At 38.8% G+C, this 16,676-nt stretch overlaps 1 protein-coding gene across 1 annotated transcript in view; it reads right to left on the bottom strand.

Annotated features, from left to right (window-relative positions):
- Positions 1 to 16,676, bottom strand: part of SPOCK1 (SPARC (osteonectin), cwcv and kazal like domains proteoglycan 1) — a 311,679-nt gene that overhangs the window by 292,681 nt on the left and 2,322 nt on the right. The gene's annotated exons all lie outside the window — the stretch shown is intronic.

The following is a 16,676-nucleotide window of genomic DNA, read 5'->3' as shown; positions in this document are numbered from 1 at the left end:
TGCAGACTGGAGGAAAGCCAATGTCACTCCAGTCTTCAAGAAAGGCAAGAAGGAGGAGCCGGGGAACTACAGGCCGGTCAGCCTCACCTCCATCCCTGGAAAGATGATGGAACAGCTCGTTCTGGGTGTCATCTCAAGGCACGTGGAGGAAAGGAAAGCTATCAGAAGTACTCAGCATGGATTCACCAAGGGGAAATCATGCTGACTAACCTGATAGCCTTCTACGATGGCATGACTAGATGGATAGATGAGGGGAGGGCGGTAGATGTGGTCTACCTTGACTTAAGCAAGGCGTTTGACACGGTCTCCCACAGCATCCTCATAGGGAAGCTTAGGAAGTGTGGGTTAGATGAATGGACAGTGGGGTGGATAGAAAACTGGTTGAAAGATAGAGCTCAGAGGGTTGTGATTAGGGGCACAGAGTCTAGTTGGAGACCAGTGATGAGTGGTGTTCCCCAGGGGTCAGTGCTGGGTCCAGTCCTGTTCAACATATTCATCAATGACCTGGATGAGGGGATAGAGTGCACCCTCAGCAAGTTTGCTGATGACACCAAGCTGGGTGGGGTGGCTGACACACCGGAAGGCTGTGCCGCCATACAGAGAGACCTGGACAGGTTGGAGATCTGGGCAGAGAGAAACCTTATGAAGTTCAACAAGGGCAAGTGTAGGGTGCTGCACCTGGGGAGGAACAACCCCATGCACCAGTACAGGTTGGGTGCTAACCTGCTGGAGAGCAGCTCTGTGGAAAGAGACCTGGGAGTCCTGGTGGACAACAGGATGACCATGAGCCAGCAATGTGCCCTTGTGGCCAAGAAGGCCAATGGCATCCTGGGGTGCATCAAGAGGAGCGTGGCCAGCAGGTCAAGGGAGGTCATCCTCCCCCTCTACTCTGCCTTGGTGAGGCCGCACCTGGAGTACTGTGTCCAGTTCTGGGCTCCCCGGTTCAAGAGGGACGGGGAACTGCTGGAAAGGGTGCAGCGGAGGGCTACAAAGATGATTAGGGGACTGGAACACCTCTCTTATGAGGAAAGGCTGAGGGATTTGGGTCTCTTCAGTCTGGAAAAAAGACGTCTGAGGGGTGACCTTATCAACGCTTATAAATACTTAAAGGGTGGGTGTCAGGACGATGGGGCGAGGCTCTTTTCAGTGGTGCCCGGGGACAGGACAAGAGGCAATGGGCACAAACTTGAGCATAGGAAATTCCACCTAAACATGAGGAGGAACTTCTTTACCCTGAGGGTGGCAGAGCACTGGAACAGGCTGCCCAGAGAGGTGGTGGAGTCTCCAACTCTGGAGACGTTCAAAACCCACCTGGACGTGTTCCTGTGTAACCTGCTCTAGGTGACCCTGCTCTGGCAGGGGGGTTGGACTAGATGATCTCCAGAGGTCCCTTCCAACCCTATGATTCTATGATTCTATGATCTTAGACGATGGTTTGAATTAATCACCTCTAAGTGTGAATAATTTTCATGCAAACAAGCCAGTTTTAATCTGGGTTGTTTGGTTGGTTTAACCTCAGGGTTTTTTTACCCTCAGAATCTCAGTAATAGAGACAGTAGTGCTTCATACTGTCAGAACTTCTGAAAGACTTGAAAATGCCAGTGGACCCTTTCCACTCAGGTCTCAAGCACATTAGGATTCGTCTCTGAGAGCAGCCATCCTACTCAACAGAGACACGCAGAAATCCCAGTGCTCTCCCGAGATAAAACTGTCAGAAATGCCGAATGATTTAATGGCCTTGTCCTCTTATGTGCAGTCATACCCAGGCCAAGTACCAATGCTCTCTCCAGCACCAATCTAGGAGCCTTGCAAATTGTACAGGGATAAAAGAAGCATCAGTTGGATATTCTTTTTAATGCTGGCTGGTAGGTTGACATTTCATTTGTTAAGTGAGGCTCACCATGACTTTTAGTCTGGTGTTTTCTTATCGTTTTTATTCAAATTACAGCAATAGCTCCCACTCTTCACTTTGGAGAATTTACCATGAATTTCTGAAGTATGATCTAAGGTCTACCTCTGGAAAACAGCCACATTTTTCTTATATCCAGTAGAGTACAAACAATACTTAGAGATAAAAATCCATATATTTTGCTTTGCTTTTCAGAAAGTGAAAGCTGAAAATAAAAATAAAACAATTTATGTAACACAAATGACGAGGCTGCTACTCCTGTAGCGCTCTAGCTTTTCCTACTTGCATACTGTGTGCATGTGAAAGCAAAAGATAATAGAATCAGTATCAGATTTACAAGGAGTGATAAACCGGAAGACATGGATAAAAGGCCAGGTAGTTGCTGTGTTCTAACCAGGAATATAAAGGAAGTGACTATCCATCTCTTACCTATGTGGTCTCTGTGTACGGGCCCAGAAGAAAGGATTTTTAATGCTCAGAAATGGTAAGCAGGTAAAGGCCAAGCCCTGCCACTGGTATATGTAAAGGGGGTGGAAGGAGAGAGTTGTATGATCACAGCAGGGTGTAAGTGTTAGACGGCTTGAGTTAACACTGCATTTGCCTTGCTAGAAAGCTCATGAAGGCAGCCATTGCTCCAAATCAGGAATTCACTCCATACAGTGTTTTGGAACAAAGTGAGCAACAACTTGCATTTTCCCTTCCTGCAGAAAGAAACACTCCCTAGGCAGCAAATGAAAAATTTCTTTATGAAATTTCTTTTTATTTTTCCTCCTGCCATTCCCTCTAATTGTTAACAATAAGCTGTTTACTCCCAGTCATTGGATTTCACGTGGTTTCCTGTAACACCATACCAGGCATATTTTTCATGTTTTACTGCTGAGTAGAGTAGCTTAATGATCATTTTAAAAAGAACAAGTCAGGTCTCCAACTCCCTGGACCTTCTTCTGGTATGTCCCCCATGGTTTCTCAAAGTATCCGCAGCCAATCAATAAACAGTCCTAAGTACTACTCTGCTAGTAGTACTGGGAGAGTAGGTTAGGTGGTCTCCATTTTTTGCACAGTCACATTAGTGCAAGTTATAGTCTAACCTGAAAGGAACAATTCTGCAGCTCAGCAGGTAACAGTAAACCCTGCCATTATAGTGAATGCTATGCAATTCCTCAGCCTTTCAAGGCAGTTGAAGCTGCAAGTAGCACAGCTGCAGTAACTTCAGATCCTGGGTGATAAGTCATTTCGCCTTGCTACTCCATGCTTCAGCAATTAAGAAACATCTGCTTCTGAAGCCATGATCGTGCAACTAAGAGCCACCGATGTGGTGTTCAGGAAACACTATGAGAAAAGGCATTTTAGAAACACACCAATTTAGCTCCAAAGATGAGGAAGAGAGTGGAACTCTTCTGGGCAAAGTTCACGACTCATGAACCTGTTGGCTCAAGTGGTTGTAATAAACTCAATTTCTGAAAACTCTTGGTCAAGGAATTATTTCTGACTAAAGTTTGAAACAGCTCAGGCTTAGTTCTGTTATGGGGCAACTGAAATTATATTGCTTTTGTAGTTCTTGTAGCTGAATACTAAAATGACTGGAATGCTTTTACCCAAGAGCTTGATGGTTGTGACTGTTTTGATAATCTCTACATTGAAAATACTTCATTCAATACTAAATTGAAAATACTTCAGCTAACTTAGAAAAGGCTACTCCTGAACGTGAACTGGTTTTACGAGGTCTAAAAGAGGAAAGGGAAAGTACACAGGGCCCAGAAGAAGTAAAACTCTGTAAAGTGCTGTTCTTTCAATAAACTTAGCTGAAGTTTATTTCTAGTCTGAGCAGTATACTGAGAAGGCACAGAGGTTTTCAACAAAAAAAGACCCCATACTGACACAGATATTTTCATTTAGTTCTATTACTGACGACATCAATTGGTGACAAAGTTTAATTATTTCTATTATAAAATTTGTACTGGTCAGCAGCCCTTGTGAAGATGACAGTCCCCTGTGAGCTGGCTTCTGCATGATCAAACACATAGAAGTGTTTCTACCCCAAGATCTAAATACATTACGATCTAAATACACTCAAGAATTTAAAAACCTGACAATTAAACTGAATAAACACAAACAATTAATTAAATCTTGACAATGAAGAAACTGGCACAAGTTGGAAACTTTAATTTTCACACTGGAAAAATTCTGAGCCAGTTTTACATGAAAATTGGCAATTACAGAGATGTCTAGGCAAACACAAAACTACATGTTTATTCTGTGAATTACTTATTGTGAGGAGACACAGGGAGTTTATAATGGAAAAAGAGGACTCAGTTCACAACATATTTAAATTTATATTTCAGCGTATGGAGAAAAATAGGAGCTATCAAAGATCATTTCATTGGCTATTACAGATACTGCCCAAAATATTCCATACATAGAGGGAATGGCACCACTGTTTTCACAGAAATATTTTAGGTCTGTATCCACAGAGTCTGCAGGGAGGAAGAGTGATATAAAATAGTTTCACAGACTAAAAGAATACCCAATTGACCGTGACTTGAAGGTAAATACGGGTCATCTCACAGAGATGAACATTTCAACATGAGTTCAATTATCTTAAAGAAAAAAAAAAGGGGGGAAAAAGAAAAATGAAAATGTGATCTTGACTAGACTGGATGGTTGCAATAATCCATCCAGCTCCTTTGGGTAGAGAATACCATGTTTTTACTTTACTGATGAAAAACATATTTAGAGTATTTTTCGTTTTAGCAACCTTCTGTTCTCCTCCTTGCTCCTGCCTCTCCTTAAAATCAAGTATTTTTAAGTTTTGAATTTGGAGAATGGAATCACGCAACTAATCAATCAGCCTTTACATCTGAGATCTCATCATTCTGAACATTACCTCATACGAATCTCAGTGATTGTGCCTGCAGGGCTACCACTGCTTTCTAAAAAGATTACATGGACCAAAAGAAACCACTTTGTTTTGCCCTCTGGCTTTCTATGTGAAACAAGTGTCATGGTGAAGTGCTGACAAAATCCTCTCATGTTTTCTAGCTTTGAAAAATTGCAGCACACTGCAATTGTTGGAAGCACACAAGCAAAATATAGAAAGGGGTTTTGATTTGTTTTTTAGGGCTTTTGTTTTGTTTTAAATAAGCTACAGTACAATACTTACCAAAATGTGGGCAGAGAACAGAATTGTTCCCTTCTGTGCAGAAATAAGGACAAGGAAAGGAGAAATCCTATGGACTTTTTTTTATATTTACCCTCTAAACATGAACGCATACATAACGGGTTTCAGATATGCAGGACAATAAAGGTTGACATCCTTGTGCAGCATGAGACACTAGCATCCAGGAGATGTTTTGAAAGTTTAGATGTTTTTCATGCTTTGTATATGTCCTACACACTGAATTACACCAACTGTTACAAATTCTTTTCCTTCTTTACTCCTGCACCACTGTATTAGAGCACCATCCCAGGAAACAGAGCAAACTGCTTCCCAGATAAGCTTGCAGCAGCACACGATTTCTCAGTGGATGCTCTGTTTTAAACCAAGCTTTTGCCATCTGTTCCTCTGCTAATTATGAATGCTACATATATCCGCAACTACATTGCAAGGAAAAAAGTGATTAAAGCACACATATTCTTTCTACAATGCATCTTTGTTGTTTATGTCAAATTAAAAGCAATACCACCCGCCACACAGCACACAAGTCACACAGTAGTAAGACCACATAAGGGCAGACGCTTATAGCTTCTCATCTGGCAATAAGCCAGCGGTGATTGCTTGGAGTCCAAAATGTATTGTGTATAGTCAGCAAGACAATCTTCGCAACTGTTGCCAGAATCACACACATTTCTTAAGTGGGGGTTACCAGTAGCTTTGCTCACAAGAACACTTGCTGCCCAGGTCAGGGTCATGCAGGATACTGATCAGCAGCTAACTAGCTTTCAGTTGTATACTCTCTAAAGCCCTTCCTGCTCTCCTCTCCCTCTAACCATAACACCACCATCAACCTGCCTTCTTGGAATCCTCTCTAATGGAGCAAAACATGTTTTTCCTTTACTTCCTTTCCATTCTGTCTGTGTTTATAAATTCATTACCTAGGTACACAGACATACGTCATGTTCTTCATTTCCTCTTTCTGACAGGCATTTTCCATGAGGAGAGATCTCTGGGCTTCAGAAAAGACTGTTCCAACCATGATTTCTCACCTAATGGAGCAAGTCTCCATCACAGCCATGACTCCTCTGGCTGGATCTGCTAAATCATCCAGCATTCATTTGCGTATGACACAGATTGTGTGTTTTGGGGCTTTTTATTGTTTTATTTCTGGTTTTGTGGTTTTTCTCCCCCATTTGCTTGCACCTGTAGTGTCTCTTTTTAAGGAATAACTGAGGAAAACACATTTATTCCACCATTGCAGTTTCAGTAACTCTTAATTTGAGGAAGCTTCAGCTTTAAAAATCAGTCAGGCCCTAAGGCTTCAGCTTACTATCTTATTTTATATCTACATATCTCCTTATTGAGTTCAAATTTTATAGACAGTCTTGCATCATTCTGGATGGAATACATGAACTGCACCATCCCTGATATATCAGTAATGGCTTTGCAATGATGGAGGTAGGTTTCAAAATAGCTTCCAAGTTTGCAGCTTCTTTCATTGCTAATGAAAACTCCAGCCATGCTGAGAACGTGCCACCTCTATCTCTATTTGTAAGGGGCCCTGCAGTAATAGAATATTGCTCATTCTTGGGGCCATATTCTGCCATTAAACCATGGATGGAGTATCTCAAGAGAAACTAATCCTGAGGCTTTGCAATTACTTAAAAAAATACTGATATCAGAATATGGCCCATAAGAAGTTGTTTGGATTTTTTTTCCTTTACATACAGAGGTGGGACTATTTGTGATGGCAGATGTTGCTTTAGAAGTAGAAGTTTCAATATATTTTAAAATGGTTCTAAAATTGTTTATATTATCTTTTTATGAAAGCTCAAAAATTGTCCATTTATACCCATTAAAGTTTCTTGTACTGATGTTCAGTCTTGTTTTCCCTTTTACAGGGCATTGCACGTGGATAGGAAATGCTTACTCTCAATCTCTAACAGTGCTATCTCTGGGAGGAGGCAGAAATTACCCTTCATCTCAGGTTATAAGAAGTTCATTAGAAGCCACAAAATCTTTGCTCTGCAAATCATTTTAACATTTATTAAGATAAGACACAAAGCAACTCTTTATGAGAGGAGCCAAAGGCTTTAGAGAAATAAAAGGAGACTAGATATAAAAATAGACATTTGTATCACATAAGGATCATCATTTCAGTCCATCTTGCCTCATACTCCAATGAAAATAAAACATTAAGCGTCTTGTTAGATCCAATTTAACTTTGCTATTTAAGCATGAGGAGACTAATAAATCTGTGGCCACTGATCTGAATTACTATGTACCTCCTTATGAGAAAATATATCTGGTTTACCAGTTTCCTTCATCCTGCAGAACTGCAATTATATGCATAACTGACAGTTGTGCAGTATTTTTCCAGTTTATATTTATTCTAATTAAATGTGACATGATTTCTTTTTGGATTCTGTTGTCCTGAGTGAATCATAATGTGGAGATTCGTGGTTGTGTTTAAGGAATGTGGCAGACAATTCTGTATTTAAATCACTAATTATCCAGTGGCTATAGATATCCTTACTGAAGGCAGCACTCCTGTGTTCTTTTATGTGAAGCAATTTCTTTTTTATTCATATGAAACAAATTTTAAAAAGATTAGTAGATTTAAAATTTCTAAGTCATCAGTTTCACCAGATGTAGTTTAACATTAAAATAAAATGACACATAAGAAATCTGTTTTGCATAAAATCCCTGCTTCAACAGGAAATACCTAGTCCCCCTTCAATACGATATCAAATGAGAGGTGCACCTACCTCGTATTAAATAAATAACAAATGTCTAGCTATCATCAAAAAGATTGGTTACCCTGGCTTCACTTAGAAAAAAACAGACAACTGTTATCCCTTATATACCTTGAGTGAAGCTTATGTTATCAAACCAGAAATGAATTAGACCCAATAAACAGTGCTGTCAAATACTGGCACATATATCTAAAGGAAGAATACAGACCTGTTAAGCTTTGTCTTTCTGTATTCCAGCACCGTACATAGCTCAGTAGAAAAGCACTGTCCTGGGACTTACATGACATAAATTTTGTTGTTAGATCTGGCATTAGCTTGATGGATAACTCCGAAGCAACTTTATTCTCTGCTTCCACATCTGTCTAATCTAAATATACACCTCCTTATGGCACAAAAAGCCTAGGTATTCTTAAACGAGATGAAGGAGCCTTCACCCACTGTGCACAGTGTGGGCTCCCAAGGGCAGGTTCAGCCCAAGAAAGCTCGGCTGTGCGCACCGCTGCAGATGAACACACTCTGCAAAACTCCCGGGAGAGCAAGGAGTGCAAGTGCTTACAGTATATTAGATATTGGCTCATACTAACAGATTTCTCCTAGAAACCAGTGTTCAAAGTACAACAGACTTGGATAAAGCGACCATATCTTAGAACAGTTCCTTTAAGGTATCACTGCAATAGATTTGTACATACTGTAAATTTTTCAGATAAAGGGATTACTGAAATTACTCCCAGAAATAGGAGGGAGACAAAACACATTGGAATAATATGGAAAGGCAAATATTTCAGTTCCTGTATAGTACAGTTCAGTGGAAATATTTTAATTCTGTGGTTTTAGAGTGACAGCACAAGAAAATTTGAAACTGTTTACCCCGGCTATGGGGCTGAAAATACAGAGGGAGGTGGAATCCCTGTCACCGCATTTATGAATTCTCTAAAATTGATTTTTATTAATATTTACCAATTGTAATCAAATTCTACCAAGAACCTCAAAATCCGCAGTATATACAGAAACACTACTCTAAAATCAATGTTCTCCACTCACTCCCTTGAACAAGGAACTCCACCTCTCTTCTTAATCCTGCAATTATGATTTTCAGCCTTCCGCCCACTCCATCTATAAAATGTAAGCATCCCCCGCCCGCCCCAAACTCCAGTGACTGCAGCTGCCTCTACCTCTCTACCTCAATATTCTGTTCAGGTTCAAGTTGTCTAACTGCTACAACTTGAAGAGAAAGGCTGAGAGGATATATATACAAACAATATACAAACACTGTAAGACAATGCTGAAATAAACTTCTGAGTAGCCAATGAAACTCAGGGAAGGAAGGATCTCCAAGCTAAAAAGCACATAAAAACTATTCACAGAATGTGCTGTGAAATTTCAAATGAAATTATATATACAGCTGAACTTCCTGACTAGACAGTTTCAAAATAGCCTGCATAGACAGACACGTATCACTACCTCTAGCAATCCCAATGTCAGAATTCAACTATAAGCCATGATATATTGAGACCTCTTTTGAAAACCAGTCTGAATACAGTTTAACAGTAATTTTTAATAAAGTATTTTCTATCTGCCCAGGAGAAAGCAATCAGTGAAGTGGATTTATGACACTAAGTTCATTAAGAGGACAGCTAAGATCACAAAATTAATTGATGCCCCCTTGTACCTTTTTAATGAGAATGATTTTCTGTTACCCTGGATTACAAACGAAGCTATAGAAGTGACAGATAAAGACCAATCTACTCCCTGCCAAAACCTCTATTCAGTAGCTTAGCACTTAATCTGTAAATTGAATTTTGAATCATATCTCAGCATTGGAACTCATTAGACATTAGATGTTCAGCCCAAATGCGTAATTCAATTTTAGCTGCCAACCTGAAAATCCACCAATGATAACTGCTGGAGTTATCTACCTGATGACAGACTACTTAAGCTTGGTAACTTAGCAGGAGTAAGGCCCTGTGTTAAGATGAGACAGAGTTAAGTGTTGGAAGTACAGAAATTCACACCAGACACAGCAGCATTACCTTAACTTTGCTCTGTGTCAACTCCACTTTCTTGTTTTGGTTGGAATCTATAAAATGTGTACTTTGTAGACTGTAGATGTTTGATTTTCAGATAGTTTGATTCTTCCAGGGACTTTGACAGAGCTTCTTCTATTTATGCTGGTCAGACACCTAATCTTTCAGCTTTTTCCAATTACACAATGTCCTCCAAAAGCCAAAAAGAACTGTTTAATCTAACTGGTCTTTCACGTACAGTTGTTCTTTGTCTAAGAGCACAGGAAGATGAGGAATATGAGAATCAAACTCAGGCCTCACTGAAGTCTTTGGGAATTTGGTCATCAGCTTCAACGTAACCAGGACTTCACTACAGTTCTTTTGGATGAATCTCTTTTTTGGTTACACAAGGAAAGAAATAATAAAACAGCCTTGAATAAACAGACTGTATCTAAAATAAAAGTTTTCATACCCGAGATGTCACATTTGACCTCCATTTCCCTCTTGTAAAAGCAGCTCAGCTGTCTCACCCCAAATTCAGACAGTGTCATATTTTATACACAAAAAATGCACACATTGTTAAAGACACGCTGACTGAAATTACATATTTCTAGCCTCCTAGTTAAAACCATAACTATAGAGCAAACAGTTAAAGTATCTGAGATAAAAAAAGCCAATAATCTCCCTGATGTTCAAAACATAGTATCATAACTAAACTTTAATATTTGGCACTTAAGAATAATAAGCCTGATTTTCTCAACCCTAATCCCGGACAACCTACCTGAAATAAAACTTGTTTTATTTATCCATGTATATGTGAGTCTGATAACAGTTGTTACGCTAACAGACATCAGAACTCAGCCTCCTATGACTATTTTCAATCCACCCATTTTGTACACACTGACATGGCTTGACATGACGCATGGCTCATTGGTGTGGGTTTTCCACTCCCCTCTTTTTTCCTTTTACAAGAGTGAGTTTTGAGAAATATATAAACAAAATCTACCTCACAACTGTGTATCCGGTTTTGATTTGCTGTTTTTTTTCACCCCCCCATGCACAAAGGTGCCATCATTACAATACATCAAAACTGGCTCTTCTGTTTTTCTATTCATTTTTAACCTCATGGTCATCAAGAAACAAGAGATTTCTCTTACGTCCTTACAAAGGTGGAGCATGCTACTTACATCATTTTATTTCTATATAGCTCCCACTACAACTCTTAAAACACACAGTCTACATCCAGAAACATAATGGAAAACTCACCTCCCAGGAATCTGACAAAATTGCAGTTTAAATTTGTAATAAAAGTGAGCCCCACAGAACAGAAATCCTATTTTTTTTTTTTTTGGGGGGGGGGGGGATGGGGGCGGGCAGCAGCAGAACACAGGAATGCTTACTCTAAAAACCTGTAAAACATATTAGTGAAAACCTACAGAATTCCATAGCAGGGATATGATTTGTGACTGCAGCCTACAGAACATTTCTGTAAGTGAGGAAACAGTTCAAGTTATAATTTGAAACATATAATACAGAAACTAACACTCTAGTTTTCTACTGACCTATTTAGCTTTGGAGTCTTCGGTAATTCCTAAGGAAGCTGGATAAGTGCCGGTTAATTACAAAAAGCTGGTGCTCTGTACCTTCCGAGTTAATTATTCTGACATAAACACCATTATTTTTCCCCTTGTCCACTGCAGAAGGGAAGTGTCAAGTTTGAGAAGGGCATTTTTAGGAAGCATCTCTCTTCTGTTTGTAAGAAGTTGATTATGAATTACGTTTGCACAGATTCAGGCTCATGTTTTGCTATTCTTTTAAACTTCACACAGCTTTGGCAAGTACATTTCAGCTGTACTTTTCAATCACATTTATATTCCAGCCTTGTCCCTCTTTTGAGTAAGGCTTGCCCTAAGAGGCAACCTATGCTACAGTGGGTAGACTTCTAAATCACATTTCAACTCAGTTGTACTTCAGTCAAGATCCACCAGAATCCATACACACAGTCTTCACCTTCAATAAAATCTGAAGGTGGGCTTGGAATGATAAACCCCTGAGAAGCAAGCCTGAGGCGCCTGTGTCCCACCACATAACCCAGCCACTTTATGGATTGGGTACATCCATTACCCAGCTAGTAGGTATTCTTCAAGTGTACTGTACCCTTCCTTATGACTATTTTCACTACTACATAACTAGCAGGGCCTGAACAGTTCTCCAGGAATATATGTATTGATCACTGAATCACAGAAAAACCTATGCTTACATTTGAGGTGAAAAAAGTAGAAAGTGTGATGTTCTGGTAATAAATTGTTGGCAGAAAAATACTTTATTCTGCCTGTAGGCATAGATACAACATAGAAAAAAAAAATGCAATCCCAAACTAAATAGCTTCTCCTTAGAATCTAGTGTATCAGGTGATATCTTGAAATTGGTTGAGTCCTTAGTAGTGAGATCACATTGAAGGCATGTACTGTCCAGGGAAGAGACAGCAGAAAGAACCCGGTCTACACAAATGAACCGCTAGCTCAAAAATCTCAAAGGATCAGGGGACACTTGGGTATCACAGATCAGGTTCCACCACACTAGAAGTTGTAGGGATAGGGAGCATGACAACAATCTGCAAGAGGCTTTCAACTTGTCGAAAAGACACATGGGATATAAAATTCCAAGGCCTCTAGAATCCCAAAATCCAGGTTCTTTTATTACAGTTTACTACACCATAATCTTTTTTTATAACATACAAGTGACATATTGAAACTGAAGAGCTCATTAAGATAACTTTTTAAAACATAACTGTGGGTGGAGTCATAACCTTATTCCTAAATTCAGGAATAGGGTTATTTTGGTCACCAGTTATCTACTTATTTATCTCAACTTCAACCAAGGAAACTTTTGCTCTCCCTCTCTCAATAAACATTCTGAAGCAAATCCACTCTTACACAATTACCTTTGTATGAGTAAACTAATAGAGTATATTATTTAAAACAGGGTCTTTTCCCCTAGGATGCTGGAAGGCCTTTGGCTCACCAACTCCATAAAAAAATTGTCTTTCTTGAATTTCAGTGATCAGAAGTGTTCACGATATTCCTGATTAAGTATTCTGTCCTATACAGTGTACAATTTTATTTCTTCAACAGAACCAGAAATCTTTCATTTTATGCTATTCTACAATACGTTTGCTCTCCTCAGAGTAGCATTACTTTCGTTACTTAGAATAACTCTGCAAATCAATAGAAGTACACAGGTTTTCCCTCCATCTATTTCAAGCTGAGCTGCCAGGACCCAGAATAAATTTGTGTTAGCTCTCCATTCCATGACCTTCTACTTTGTACTTTTAAATTTCATTTCATTTCTATTACTTGTGTTCTCAAGGTCTTCCAATTCTGCCTGCTCGGTATTCCAACCCTTCTCAGTATTGGTCGTGTTTTCCAACTCTCTGCTATCAAGTTTCACTGCCACACTTCTAATTTTGGGCTAAACAAATCAGAGCAAGATAAGTGAAACAAGGGGAAAATCTGTGCAGAAGTGTGAAGAGCCAGCCCAAAGTCCAACAATTCATCAGTCGCAAAGCTGGAACAACACAGGTCCCCCAGTTCCTAGCCCTGTATTTGCTTTGTCACCTAACACTGCACTTCTGATCAAGCGCGAGGAGGAACTCATAGGCTCAGAAAGGCAAATGTACATGAATAACTGACAAAATTGTCCTTTTAGTGGATCATATCAGGAGATAGTAGTCTGTGACCAACCTGGGAAATCTATTATATTATCTAATCCACTTTTATATAACTATTCATGTTGCTGATAGTTATACATAACTATTTATCCACAACAAGCCTGAGAAAGGTATACGCAGAGATGATATTTCATGCCTTGCTTCTTAGGCATGCAGATTCTTAGAGGATCTCCAGGCATATAATGCATGGGGGTTTTAACATGATAGCCTGAACTGAAATTCTGTAAGCAATAAAATTTAGAGAAACGGCTTAGTTAATGCTCAGAACGTGGTCTGTCAGCCTGCCATGCATAAACATCCACTGAAACCAGAGTTCATGCCAAGATTCTTAGCTTTCAACTTCATAGAAATTCCTTGTACGGTGTAATACTAGATCTTCTAAGTTCATTTAACTTTTTTCTTCATTTTTGCAGTTTAATCCATAGCTAGTTGAACTTATTACCTTTTCATATATAAGAATTAATAATGTAATAGACATAACTCCAAGTAGAAGTAATAGAATTAGTCTGTTCATATAATTTTGATTAAAGACAGGCCTAACACTAAGAGGACACTTACTCTATGCCTTCTGTGCCAAGCCTCTATGAACACAATGAGATGCTGCAGTGTGACCTATTACAATAATGCGTATGGCTAGTCACATAATAAATGCTTTCTAAGACTCATAAGAATTCACTTCACACTTAGGTGTCGAATTTGCACTCGAACTCCTCTTAAGCCAAAGGATTTCTCGACAGATTTGATCGAAAGATCGAGGCCTTAACATTTATTTTCATAATATCAAGAGGTCTAATTTGACTCTCATATCCCCAGCGTCTGCTGTTCGAAGCCTCAAATCCATATAAAGGAAATAGCTGGGGTTCCTTCCTCCAGACTCCAGCTTGCTTACTTTTTTCTTTTTCTAGTAATTATTTATATTGGTTTAGTTTTTATGTTTTAGATATTTACTAAACTAGACTTAGTCAGTTACTTAGGTATGTATCAAGCCACATTCAATATATGCATTAGGTGAATAATAAATTACCTTTTACCGCAGATCCTGAGCTCTGTCCTTTCTTTTTTACAGCTTCAACACACAGTTGTGAGGAAGAGAAAAACTATTATCCCCAGCTATAAAATGGAACTTAGGGCAGAGCTAAGATTTTGCCATTGGTCACATAGAAAGCCCATGGCAGAAAAGGAAAAAGGGGTGGAAGACAGACAGGAATATCAAGTTGAGATTATACTGAAAGCTTATTAATACATCAGATGTTACATCATTATTGATACTGGACAGCTGGAAAAATATACAAGATTTTCAACAGCACGTGCTTCACAACAGATCAGTCACACTGGTCTTACTATTCATTTACAGGCTCTGCTTGTTTTTAAAAATGAAGCACTTGAATACTCTACAAATTGTGTTCAAATCATGTGAAAAGATTGTATTGTAAAGTATTGTTTTTATTAGATCCCTTGAGGCCTTTTGAAAACGTTGACAGGTCATCATTTCACACTATTAAATTCAGTCAGACTTAAAAATTTAGCCTGATTATGTAGTTGTAATGCAGACATCAAATGAGGTATACTTCTGTGCTCCCTTTTCACGGAAGAGTAATGACTGCTGTGCCATTAAGTGCAACTACCATGCTGTCTTTGCTCAAAAGAAATATGGGTCATACTAAAAAAAAAGATCAATAGCTGTCTTCTCAAATCAGGCCATATTGGACCATAGCTCAATAAGGCTGACCAACCAATTGATTTTGAAAAGAATAACTGAAAAACTTCAGAGAAGCCCAATTTAATATTTTATATTCAATTATATATCATCTGTAAAGAAACCGACCCAGTACTGCAACATTATGACAGATTTATATGCACATAAGTGTGCACAGATGTTTGTGCTCCATGCATGTACAGACTTTAAAGTAGTCACACCCAAAACAATCAAATCTCAGCTCCATACATGCAGTGTTTTCTCCTACTGTACATAAGGACACACTTATGTAAATATTTGTGCGATTTTATTTATATAACATGACATAAAATTCAGAAAGCTACTAAAGGTAATTATGATAATTACTACAACCTTGCTTCTGCTGATTTACAGGGTATGAACTGGGCCACCTGCTCTCTAGTAGCTGTAGTATCAGACCCAAGAAGATTTTAACTGAAACATCACTTCTATACTCCAGCCTCCTGTGCAAAGCCCATATCAAGAACCTCATCTAGGTAAGGATGTGTATATAGTTACAGCTTGGGAACAAAGGAAAGATGGAAAGACAGTTTACCTACAATTCTACAATTATGAATTAAATGCTAATTTACCCCATACATAGCAGTTAATACTGTAATGCTGCATCTCACCAGGCAGGTTTTTCACAAAGGTTTTAACAATCTATCCCCAACACCACAGCCACGAAGCAAGGACCAAATTTCTTCTAACATCCCTGCATGCAAGAAGCGTGCTGTCTCTACTATACCTGCTACATTGGCAGCAACTCTACCTATTCATGTCTTCATCTGTGGACACAGAACCTCTCACAGAAGATTACGATGCAGTAAATCACTTTGGTTGAAGATAAGTTAAAAAGAGCTTAATTATAGAGGCAAGCTTTTTATATTTTCACTTTGGAAAAAGCTTAGTAGGAGATGATTAGTAGTCTCTGTTAATTTGCCACATAAAAAGGTTTCATGGATAATCACACACATTCGTAATATGCTAGTTTTGAAGTAATTAAATAGAACCATTAAAAACGTTGAGTAGAAGGATACCTAAAACCTTGCATGAACTTTATACTATTTGCTTTTGCTTGGCAGAGGACTGGTTAAGAGGGTTTTTTCCATAAAATGATTCTTCCTATAGAAAAGAGTTTTGAGGCTTTACAGTTTTTGTTAGCATTTTCAGAAAGTCTAAAAAGGCATTTTCAGTTGTGAATCCTTAACACATGAAAGAGGTAATCTTCATGAACATTTTCCACAGGAAGAAAAATAATTTCTCTGACTGTGAGACTGGGGAAAGGAGACAAGAAGAGGAGTTACAAGGAGTCCAGGCTTCAAAAAAAAAAAAAAAAAAAAAACAACCAAAACCCAAAAAAACTACATAAAATGAAATAAAAGCTTTAAGCTCAAGAAATGAGATTAA

This window comes from Chroicocephalus ridibundus, chromosome 11 (genome assembly GCF_963924245.1).
Source record: "Chroicocephalus ridibundus chromosome 11, bChrRid1.1, whole genome shotgun sequence".
Lineage (NCBI taxonomy): Eukaryota > Metazoa > Chordata > Aves > Charadriiformes > Laridae > Chroicocephalus > Chroicocephalus ridibundus.
Note: the sequence above shows the minus strand (reverse complement) of the source record. Positions and strands in the feature narration are given on the sequence as shown.